This window comes from Vespa velutina, chromosome 9, assembly GCF_912470025.1.
Source record: "Vespa velutina chromosome 9, iVesVel2.1, whole genome shotgun sequence".
Lineage (NCBI taxonomy): Eukaryota > Metazoa > Arthropoda > Insecta > Hymenoptera > Vespidae > Vespa > Vespa velutina.
The window spans coordinates 7459346-7471039 of NC_062196.1; positions in this window are offsets into that span (position 1 = coordinate 7459346).

Sequence of the window (11694 nt, forward strand, 5' to 3'; positions counted from 1 at the left end):
CGCGCATTTATAGCTTTTTATCAGACCGCGATTTCACGAATCATACGTACATATGTACTTACATTAGTACAACGTTCACTTTTTACATACGCGGAGAGAAAGAGAGAGAGAGAGAGAGAGATTTAATTAGATTCTAACGCCCAGAGCAATGTTGGACGAATAAACGGAAACGTAAAATATGAATATTAAATAAATAAATAAATAAATAAATAAGTAAATAAATAAATATTAAGATAGATAAAGGGAGAGAGAGAGAGAGAGAAGAAAAGAGAGAGAGAGAGAGAGAGAGAGTTAGTTTCAGATTTTCGATTTAATTAGTTTCTAATGCCAAGAGCAATTGGTTGGAGAAATAAACGGAAATGGAATAGTCGATAAAAAAAATACACATTCGAAAGTAAATATTCAATAAATAAATACGTGGATAAAGAGAAAGAGGCAAAGAGAGAGAGAGAGAGAGAGAGAGAGAGAGAGAGAGAGAGATAGCATGATTTCAAATTGATGTTTAATTAGATTTCAATGCTCAAAGCAACATTCAACTAATCAACGGAAACGGAAAATATAAATATTATAGAAATGAATAAATTCAAAAGTATATAGAAAGAGAAAGAGAAAGAGAAAAAGGGAGTGAATAATGCTATGTTTAAAGATTTCATTAAGTTCCATTTAGATAAGTAATTTAAATAAGTAAATATAAAGACGATGAAGGTTTCATTCACTCATGTGAATTATTATAGTAGAATCATAGTAAGGAAGAATACAAAGGAGATAGATAGAGAAACAGAGAGACACAGAGACAGAGAGAGAGAGAGAGAGAGAGAGAGAGAGAGAGAGAGAAAGATAAATAGATAGATAGAGAGACACAGACCGACAGAGTTTGTAAAGGCCGATCGTTATCGAGAGGACGACTTTCTTAAAGCGATTTATCTGGCGAGTATCGACACGAAGTAAAGAGATAGAAGCGTGCGGACGTGTATTTACTAGGATCGATTTGTCTAGATCGTCGAGGGCGTCTAGGATGCCGCAATGCATCATTCCGTAGCGGGTGGCCCATGGACGTTCCTTTCACGCGGACGCAGACGTCGATCAATATGAGAAACTTCGAGGGCATCGAGAGAGAGAGAGAGAGAGATCCCTGATATTTACGTTAACTATCCCCCTCTCTCCCCTTACGTTTCTCCATCTCTTTTATTTCTATCAAATAAGAGAAGGGTTATTCCGAAAGTTTACCCCTTTTTTGAACAAACTTTCTCTCTTTCTCTCTCTCTCCCTCTCTCTCTCTTCCTCTTTGCCTCTGTCTCTCTGTATTTCCTAATCGATACTTTCCAAAATCTATTCGTCTTGAGAAATGTCGGCGGAAAAAAAAAAGAAAAGAGAAAACAAAGTTTGACGAAATAAAGATCTTCATGACAAAATATTTTTTCTTTCTTCTTTTTTTTTCTCTCTTTTTTTTTTCTTCTTTTTTCTTTCTTTCTTTTTTTCTTTCTTTCTTTCAACTTTCAATTTTAAAAGATGGTGTTCAGATATTAATCGTATTACACGTGTCGCACATCTTGGATAGATTTATTTTCATTCGTCAGAATGAAACATTAAGATTTGAGAAAGTATTTTGATTGTATTTATTATAGAAGCGAGATATTGTTTGTAGAAATGGAGATTTTTTTTGTTGTTTTAGATATTGATTAAAAATTCATTATTTATTTTCTTTTTTTTTTGTATATATATATATATATATATATATATATATATATATATATATATTTATATAAAATTATTCGATGGATTTACGAAAAGAAAACTGGAAAGAAATGGAACGTGGTAAGGGAATGGGGTTGCGTCTTTGTTTTGGGGGATGAAAATAAAGGAATTGGGATGGTGGAAGGTTAAAATTTTTGAGAAGAAACGTGCGTTTATTAATGTAATATATTTAAGATTGAGAAGTTGGACTTTTGCAGAATCCGTAGCGTATCGTTCCCGTCGGCATACCGGACCAATAAAGGGTTTAACGTTCTCTTCGGAAAGACTCACACCCACGCGTTCTACTCCTTACCTCTCGCTTCGTCTCATAGCGTGGGAGCAGACACACAATATCACGCCGCAGCCGGCGCGCCATGCCGAGCTACGGCGCGGCCATGCCGGGCCACGCCGTAGCCATGCCGTAGCCGCACCATGCCGAGCCACGCCGTTAAATAGAATTCACTCGATTGAGATTCAGGAATGTAAAGGCTACGTTTTAATAGTTCAAGCTTAACCGATACGAATCATTATAGAAAGAGACAGAGAAAAAGAGACAGAGAAAGAGAGAGAGAGAGATATTTTTAAGAGGTAATAGTTCGTTAATAGAAGATAGTCGAACGATAATCACAGATAAATCGATTAATCGATTATTTCCAATAGATATTTAATTTCTCGTGGTATACAAAATTTAACACATCCTTTAATCTAACCCTTAATGATTATCCCTTTTCTTTTTCTTTTTTTTTTTTTCTTTCTTTTTGTTCTCCTTTTCTTTTTTGTTTTTCTTTTTTATTTTATCTTCTCGCGCGCCCGCGCTCGCGCGCGCGCGCGCGCGCGGTTCGAGGAACTCATGGACGTCAACGACCTCCCACATTTCGATTGAAATTCACGCACGATCCTGTGTCGCGTGTGCGTGTACACTCATAAACGAAAGTTCATCGTCCACGTTCTGTACGAATCGACGACGACGACGACGACGACGACGATGAAGACGACGACGACGATGACGACGATGACGACGACGACGACGACGACGACGATGATGACGATGACGACGTAGGTATGCACGGAAGAACGCGTTCGTACGATTTACGTTATGTAGGTATGTACGTGCGAACTCGAGCCAATGTCTTTCACGGTGTGTTGCCTATGAAGTACTACGTACGCATTTATCTAATAAGCATAGGAAAGAAATAGAAGAAAAAGGGAAAGAAAACAAATGTATAATAATCTCAGGAAGATGGAGGATGCCATTGATCATTGATCTCAAACTTTTGTTGGGGGACAGGGATAGGAGGAAGTGGAAGATGGGAGGAGACGAAAGTGATAAGGGAATAATCTTTATCTATATCTGTTAACTAAAGAACACACACACACACACACACACACACACACACACACACTAAAAAAAAGTGATTCGTCATAATTCATCCATTTCGTAATCATTCATTTTTATCATCGATCGCAAAGAGATACGTGATTCTCTCGTCATCGAATCTTACGATCCTCCCTTTCGTCGATCTGAACGAAACGTAGAAAATAATAAAAAAGAAAAAAAGAAAAGAAAGAAAGAAAGAAAAACAAAAAGAATAAGAATGGATCTGTCACAGTATTAATCATCGAATTTTCTCATTCGCAACATTAACGTCCGTTCTTATCGTTTAACAATAGATTAACGATGATAGATACGGTCTTATCGTAGTTGAACTTTCGTGGTTGACACGAAGAAAAACAAAGCTTTTCAATGTTCATTCGGGATTAAGAAGAAGAGGAAGAAGAAGAAGAAGTAGAAGTAGAAGGATAATAATCGAATGAGCGTGAGAACGTTCTTAGCGCGAAAGATGACGAAGATAATATCGAAGCTGTAGGAAGAAACCGCTGGTTGTGTCCACTCGCCTTCGGCTTTCGATAGAAATCGTCCTGGATCCACCTTTCCCGGCCTCGTAGGTGCATTTACCTGCACCCTTCTCTTTCTCTCTCTCTCTCTCTCTCTCTCTCTCTCTCTCTCTCTTTCTCTTTCTTTCTTTCTTACTCTCTCTCGTTTCTCTTGGAACAGCTTGCGTATACATACATACATACATACATACATATATATATATACATATGTATGTATGTATGTATGTATGTATATATGTATGTATGTATGTATGTATGTATGTATGTACATATGTATATAAAAGAGAGAAAGAGGGATAAGGTATTTTATAAGAAAGGATAATGGTGTGTGAGCTCGATCACGTGCGCGCTCACGCTTGTGCGCTCGCAAAGCATAGCTGCGCGAGAGCAACGCGAGTGCGCACCACGCGGCATAACCTTATATAACGCAACGACACACTTGCATCCAGAAGGAATGCGGTGCATGCGCCTTAATTGGCCCCGCGAGTGCGCGAGTTATTTTAGAGGGGCTCGGATCGGCACGAGCTGATATACTCGACACCATCGTCGTCGTTGAGTCTTATTCACAGAGAAGCGCGTGCCCGATAGAGAATAGTATAAGAGTAAGAGAGAGACAGAGAGAGAGAGAGAGAGAGAGAGAGGGGTAGGGAGAGGAAGGGAAAATTTCTCCTTTGCTAAATTATCCCGATCCGTTCGTAGGAAGTCTAGTCGCTTAGCTTAATGTCGTGAAGGAAAGAAGAAGATATCTCCCTTACTCTGTAGTTTTCGCGAATGGGAATGACTGAGACAGAAATAGAGAGAGAGAGAGAGAGAGAGAGAGAGAGAGAGAGAGAGAGAGAGAGAGAAAGATAGAGAGAAACACGATCGTTTTCTCCTTCTCGCATTCATTTTCACGTAATTAATCGAAAAGCATTATACCCTTTAGCTGCTTCTTCCTTTTTCTTTTTTTGTTTTTTTTTTTTTTTTTTCACCTTTTTTTTCTTCGCTACGAAAGTCGTCGCGAAATTATTTTTTCTTTTTTTTCTCTTCCTTTCTTTTTTTGTTTTTCTTTTTGTTTTCTTCTTCTTTTTTTCTTTTTTTTTTTTTCTTCTTCTTCTTTACATCGAATAAAGGTTACGAAGTGAAAATGATCGAATATAACCACGTTATTTATCCCTTTCTCCCGCACCCATTCCTCCCACTTCACCCTCACCTACGTTTTCTCCCAGTCGAGAGAACGAAGAAGAGATAAGATAGTTATATCGTGATAGGTAATTAAACATTTCTAAATTCATAAGCGGTCTTATTAGCGTTTCATTTGCTCGTATAAGCCGACCAAGAAAATATGACAATAAATTCGCGGAAGTTAATATTAGCGTGCAAAAAGGCTGCTGAACTCGTCGCGACGCGACACGACGCGACGCAAAGGAGGAAGCGGATTCTCTTAACGAGCGGGATTAGCGCGTGCGTCGCGACTCGTTAATGAGTCATACATCCATATATATATATATGTATATATATATATATATATATATATATATATCTATGTACACGTGCAACTTGAAATGCTCGAGTAGTGATCACGTCTATAAATTCTTTTTTTCTTTTTTTTTTTTTTTTATTGATCAGCCTCGTCCTTAACCTTCTAACACATCTTTTGCAATGGAACTCCTGTAGACTGGCCAGTTTAGTTATTTTTTTTTCCCTCTCTTTTTTTTTCTCCTTTCCTTTCTTCTCTTTCAAATTGCCCCTCTCCTTCCGTTCTTCTCCCATCCATACTCTTCCACCCTCCCCTCTCGACGGATGATGATCGATAGACACGAAAGATGTATTACGTAAAACGAAGGAGTGAGTTCGTGAATTGACAACAACATTCTGCTTTATTATGCGAGACCGACGTTCGATTTATGTTACGTAGCTTACATACATAGATATCAACGGGATATCTAAAAGGAATTATTAAGAGAGAGAGAGAGAGAGAGAGAGAGAGAGAGAGAGAGAGAGAGAGAAAAAGAGAGAAAGATTTCACGCTAAACGTAGATCTCTATTGATTTATAATACGACCTCCGACATCATCGAGCGTTAACATTTCCTTCAAGTTTGTATCGTAAAACGTAATAGTCGAGTAAAAGTATTTTATATATGTATATATATATATATATATATATTTTTTTTTTTTTTCTATTTTTCATATAGAAAAATGAATTGTAATTAATAATTATTAAAGAAGAGAAGATAGTATTGTTTTATGTGCAATATATTTCCATTTTCCACGTAGAACAATGAATTGTAATTAATAATTGAGAAGATTAGGAATCATATATATATATATATATATATATATATATATATATATATTTATGAAGGTTTTGTTTTAGATTTAAGATTAAATACAAAGCGTGATTATTTATTTCTGGCGAAAGGCTTAAACGATTTTCTTTGAGAAAGGCAAAAGAGACACCATAATTCGTGGTTCCTGGCAATAAACTAATTATCGTCTTAGAGAATCGATGGCCTGGCTCGTCTTCTCTTGCACTTCGACCCGAGACTATAGAACAAGTGCTAAATTGCGATATCCTGTATCTCTCTTTCTCTTTCTTTCTGTCTTTTTTCCCTCTCTCTCTCTCTCTCTCTCTCTCTCTCTCTCTCTCACTCTCTAAGTGCTAATGGCCTAAGGAGTTTGCTAGCCGGTACTAATAAACCACTCTCCGCACCTTCGATAATTAGGAGTTAATTAATCTTCGAACGATCGTCGAAGAAAAGTAGAGAGACCGCTAGGACTCTTTCTCGTGTTATCGTATTTTGGATATCTTCGTCGATATCTTCCGGCAACATTTGTACCTTATGAGTTCCTCTTCCTTGTAATAGTATTTCACAATTTTTTTTCTTTTCGATATTTTTAATTACTCCTAGTTTACTTGTTCCTTTTTTCTTTTCTTTTTCTTATTTATAGTCGAAAACTCATAAGATATATATATATATATATATATATATATATATATATACGGCATACACAAGTATTTACCAATAAATATAATAGATAGTATTTATTCACGTAACACGTTCGTATAAATTATTTTATATATATATATATATATATATATATATAGATCTAAAAGGGAAAAAGAATAAATGAATCTAAAATGGTTTCTCTGTTCGTTTGACACGAATAAACGGAGATAAATTGTTGACGCGAGGCAAGAAGATATACATATACACGTACACGGTATAATAATACTACCTACAATGGTATCACGCAAGAGCGGCAGAAGAAAAGCCGAGTGAGCAAGTCGAGTGGGCAAGAAGGTGTTTTTTATCGAGTCCGAAGAGTTGTGCAAGCCATGCTTGTGCGTCGTCTCTCAAGGGTATAACGTGTTATGAATCGCGCTACTCCTGGGACGGTGTAAAGTGCATAGCTAAGCTTAAGCTTCTTAAGTTACAATACCCTGGTAAAGTTACAAGAATGCAAAGGCAAGGCTCTTTATTTTCAACGTAAAACAGGGGCAACCGTCGGCTTCAAACGAATATGAAAGAGGAATTACATGGATAATGTCCGACGAGTGTGTAATCTCACCATCTTAAAGATTAATACATATTATTATACGATTATTTCGTGTGAGTCTTCTTTCCTTTTCTTTTCTTTCTATTCTTTTTCTTTTTTTTTCTTTTTTGTTTCTTTTCTCTCTCTCTCTCTTTCTCTCGTATTAAATAATGAAGATATCAACACACGAACAGAAACTACAATTAATTATTTCGTAGATTGACGTACCTATGGAAAGAAGGAAAGAAAGAAAGAAAGAAAGAAAGAAGAGAAAAAAAGAAACAAAAGAAAAAAGAAAAGAAAACAATTTTGAACATATTAATTACGGGCATATTCAAAAGGTCATTTAAAAATGTATAGATATAACGGATGGCTTTATAAGCGGCATCTTAAAATGAATAGGCAAATAAACACTTAACTTATACATTATAATATCGTCGAGAGTCTTTTTTTCTTTATCGATATATAATTCACAAAAGATTTCAACGCTCGTAATGGAAACTATAATGAATTATTATAAATTGATATATAATCGTAGGAAAAAAAAAAAAAAAAAGAATACAAAAGAAAAAAAGGAAAAAGAAAGAGAAAAATAATGTCAATGTATTCATTGTAAATATATTCAAAGGTCATTTAAATATTTACATAAGGTATCGATCGATGACATTCCATAATATATTTAGCGAATAGCCGAAGAATTATTATTTAGAGGAAAGAAAGATCCTTTTGAGGATTTTTCGACGCATTATAGTTATTGGATCGATCGTTTGGCTATTCGAACGTGGCTTAGGCCTATCGAAGAGTCATCGGTGATGTTTGAGGTCATTTAATCGTCTTCTCTCTCCTCTCTCTCTCTCTCTCTCTCTCTCTAGAACGGAATTAATCTACATATAACCACCGTGACACGTGCGCCTTTCTTCACGATCTTCACGATTTTCGCAAGATACTCGTCTCTCTCTCTCTCTCTCTCTCTCTCTCTCTCTCTTTGTATGTATTTCTCTCTTACTCTTTCTTACGCGTAGTACGCTTTCGCGAGATATCGTTAAAGATCGAGCAAGGAAGCCGAGTTTCCCTGAGACGGGTTCGCGCGGCACCTTCGATTTATTTCATCGATACTGGTAATTGCTTCCAAGAAGGTCGTCTTACGCTAACAAGTTAAGTTTCTCTCTCGGAGAGAAGTCTAGACACAACCAGTCCGTTACTCTCTTTCTCTGTTCGACTTTAAAAGATCTCGCTTCTTCTTCCTTATCCTTTTATTTTTGCTCCCTTATCGGTGCCTTCATAATTTTATAAGAAAGAAATCATTGCGTCTATATATATATATATATATATGAGATCGTTTGAGGATGAAGAAAAAAAGAAAGAAAGAAAAAGAAAAGAAAAGAAAAGAAAAGAAAAAAAAATTGGAAGGAAGAAAAAAGAATGAAAAAAGAATGAAAAAAAAGAAAAATAAAAATAAATAAAAGGAAGGGAAAAAAAAGATAAAAAAAAAGGAAAAGAAAAATATAAATAGATACCATATATACATATATTAAAGATCATAAGAATATAAAAATATGCACAAGTATAAAAATAAAATACTATTTGATTCTATTTATCAGTTTCAATATCGTCCGATCATGATATTTAACGTAGTATATTGAAAAACAAAACAAAAAAAAAAGAAAACAAAACAAAAAAGAGAAAAGAAAAGAAAAGAACTAAATAAATAAATCGCGTTCTACGATCTTTAACATTTAGGATGAACGATGGAACGATCGATGAAATTCTTATTCATTCTTAGTTGCGAAACGTTCGATCTCGAAATTCTTTACGGTGAACGTGTTTAATGCATTTTAGAATCGAGCTGGCAAAGAGATCACCACTTAGGTTAAAGTTCAATCGACATGTTCGTTAACTCCACAATCTGGTAGATGCAGAGGGGGAGGTGGCGAGAGTGAGGGGGAACGCGTGCGGTTGTATTAAACAGAGGAGAAAAGAGAACGATGACGAGCCATTTTCTGTCTCTCGGATAAACGATACTACTTTCAAAGAGAAAGAGAGAGAGAGTGTGTGTGTGTATAAGAGATAGAGTGAGACTGAGAGAGAGAGAGAGAGAGAGAGAGAGAGAGAGAGAGAGAGAGAGAGAAAGATAGAAATAGAAAAGTTAACTTGAACCTTTAGTGCTCGTTACGAATCGTTCGAGCTAATCGTTCGACTCGAGAGGACAACGATGACGACGAAAATTATTGGTGAGTAGGGTTATCGTCGTGCATCTCCTCGATGAACGTCGTCGTCGACGACGACGACGACGACGATGACGACGAAGACAACAAAGAATAAGAAAAAGAAGAAGAAGAAGAGATCCGTCCTTTCTTTTACCACGGAAGCGAACGATGAACTCTCACGAGGATCGATATGGATCTTTCTCTTTCTCTCTGTCTCTGTCTCTCTGTCTCTCTCTCTCTTTTTCTCTCTCTCTCTCTCTCTCTCTCTCGCTGTAGGTTCTTTAAAGGGGGAGGAAATAATCGATAGATCGCCGTGAAAACGGTAAATACCTAGCAGCCAATTCGTTCCTCTTGCGTACTTACTAATGGCCGGTGATTATAACAGGAGTTTCGATCGATTCCGGAAACGATACTTTCTTGATAATCGTGTACGAGTTACTACGATCGAAATCTTTCAATTCCAAGACTAAGGATTAGATAGAGAAAGGATTTTCTCTTCATTTCGAAAATCATTCGAAATTTCGTTTATAGTTTTTACATTTGTCGAAAATACGATAATGTACGATATGTACGTAATTGAATAACACAATTCATAGTTATTACTTATGTATAGTTATAAAGATAATTATATTATTATATTATTATATAGTTATATGATTATATAGTTGCAAAGATAGTTATATTATTTCTCTATAGTTAGAAAAATAAGATCGTATATTTGCGTACTTAGCTTGTTTACTTAATCTCCTAATTTATTATTATATTTAGAATTGTATATACGAGCTCATTTGAAATAACTTGAATGAGCATTGTCGTTGTAAGATAACGCGTGTGATTTCTTTTTTTTTTTTTTAACTTTTTTTCATTTCCTGTTTTTTTTTTTTTTTTTTTTTTTTTTTTTTTTTTTTTTTTTTTTTTTTTCATCGAGATTACCTTTAGCAGGCACGAAACAATTAATTATTTGATCATTTACTACTTGCATAATGTTAGATGGCACCAAAGTGACTAAAACTTTAACGCGTTATGTAATTTTTTTTCTTTCTCTCTCTCACACATACACACATACACACTCTCTCTCTCTCTCTCTCTTTCTGTGTGTGTGTGTGTGTAAAACAGAAAAATAACTGTATTTTTTTTAGAACTGCTAGGTCCTTCTTACTTTCTCTTTTTTTTTTTTATTTACGAAATTTCATCAAAACATTATAATGATCGTCGCGAATAAAGGTATAATTCATTAATGAGAAAAGAATTCATGTTACTGTTCGATCATTATTAATTTATCCATCTATTTATTTATTTATTTATTTATTTATTTCTTTATTTATTTATTTATTTATTTTCACATTTACCACAGGGGATCATTGTTCGATTGAATATTTCGAGGGGAAAAAAAAAGTAATAAAAGGGAAAAAGGAAAAGAAAAAGAAAGGAGAAAGATGAAAAAAAAAAAAAAAAAAAAAAAACTTGGCACGTGTATAACCCGCAGGCAAAACTCAATACACCTATCCAAAAGCTTTAAAATGAAGCTAGGAAGAGCATTCGATAAAGTGGAAACAGTCGTAAAAACTAATCGACATGCAATGCCGGCGGCCTTTGTCCTACTTCTTCTAAACAGAAAGCACCATTAAAAAATGCGTTGTCTGACTTATCTTGAACATTTAAATTGGCCATTATATAGTTGAAAACATCTGCGACGGAGTTAGATACCCAACGACAGTACATCGTTCCTTCTCTCTCCATCTCTCTCTCTCTCTCTCTCTCCTTCTCTATCTTTCACTTATATTTGAAAACGTATTTTTCTTTTCGATCGTGGTCACGTTATTGTACCTACCTAGATTGTATTATAGGTACATCACAGAGAATAACTATCGACATAAGCATCGACTATATCGTAATAATGCATAAATTCTTAACTGAAAGTTTTCGTTGAGTTGCAAACGTTAAATAACTATCTGTCCATCTCTCTCTCTCTCTCTCTCTCTCTCTCTCTCTCTCTCTCTCTCTCTCTCTCTCTCTCTCTCTCTCTCTCTCTCTCTCTGTAAGTAAGAGCAATAACTTGGCGAGAGTCAAAGAAGCCTTAGGAATACTTGTCGGGACTAGCTCTCGAGGGTTCCTTCGATCTTCGATTCTTCTTCTTCGATCCATTGTGAGTATCCTCGTAGCGTTTTAACCTTTTGACTCGGCGAGACTCAACTTGGCTTATAGCGCCTCCAGGAGACTCTCGCAAGCGTCTCGTTTCACACTCACATCAGGATTAGCATTTTAGTTCTTCCCTCTTACTCTCTCACTTCTCCTCCTCTTCCTCCTCCTCCTCCTTCACCTGCTCCTCCTCCTTTT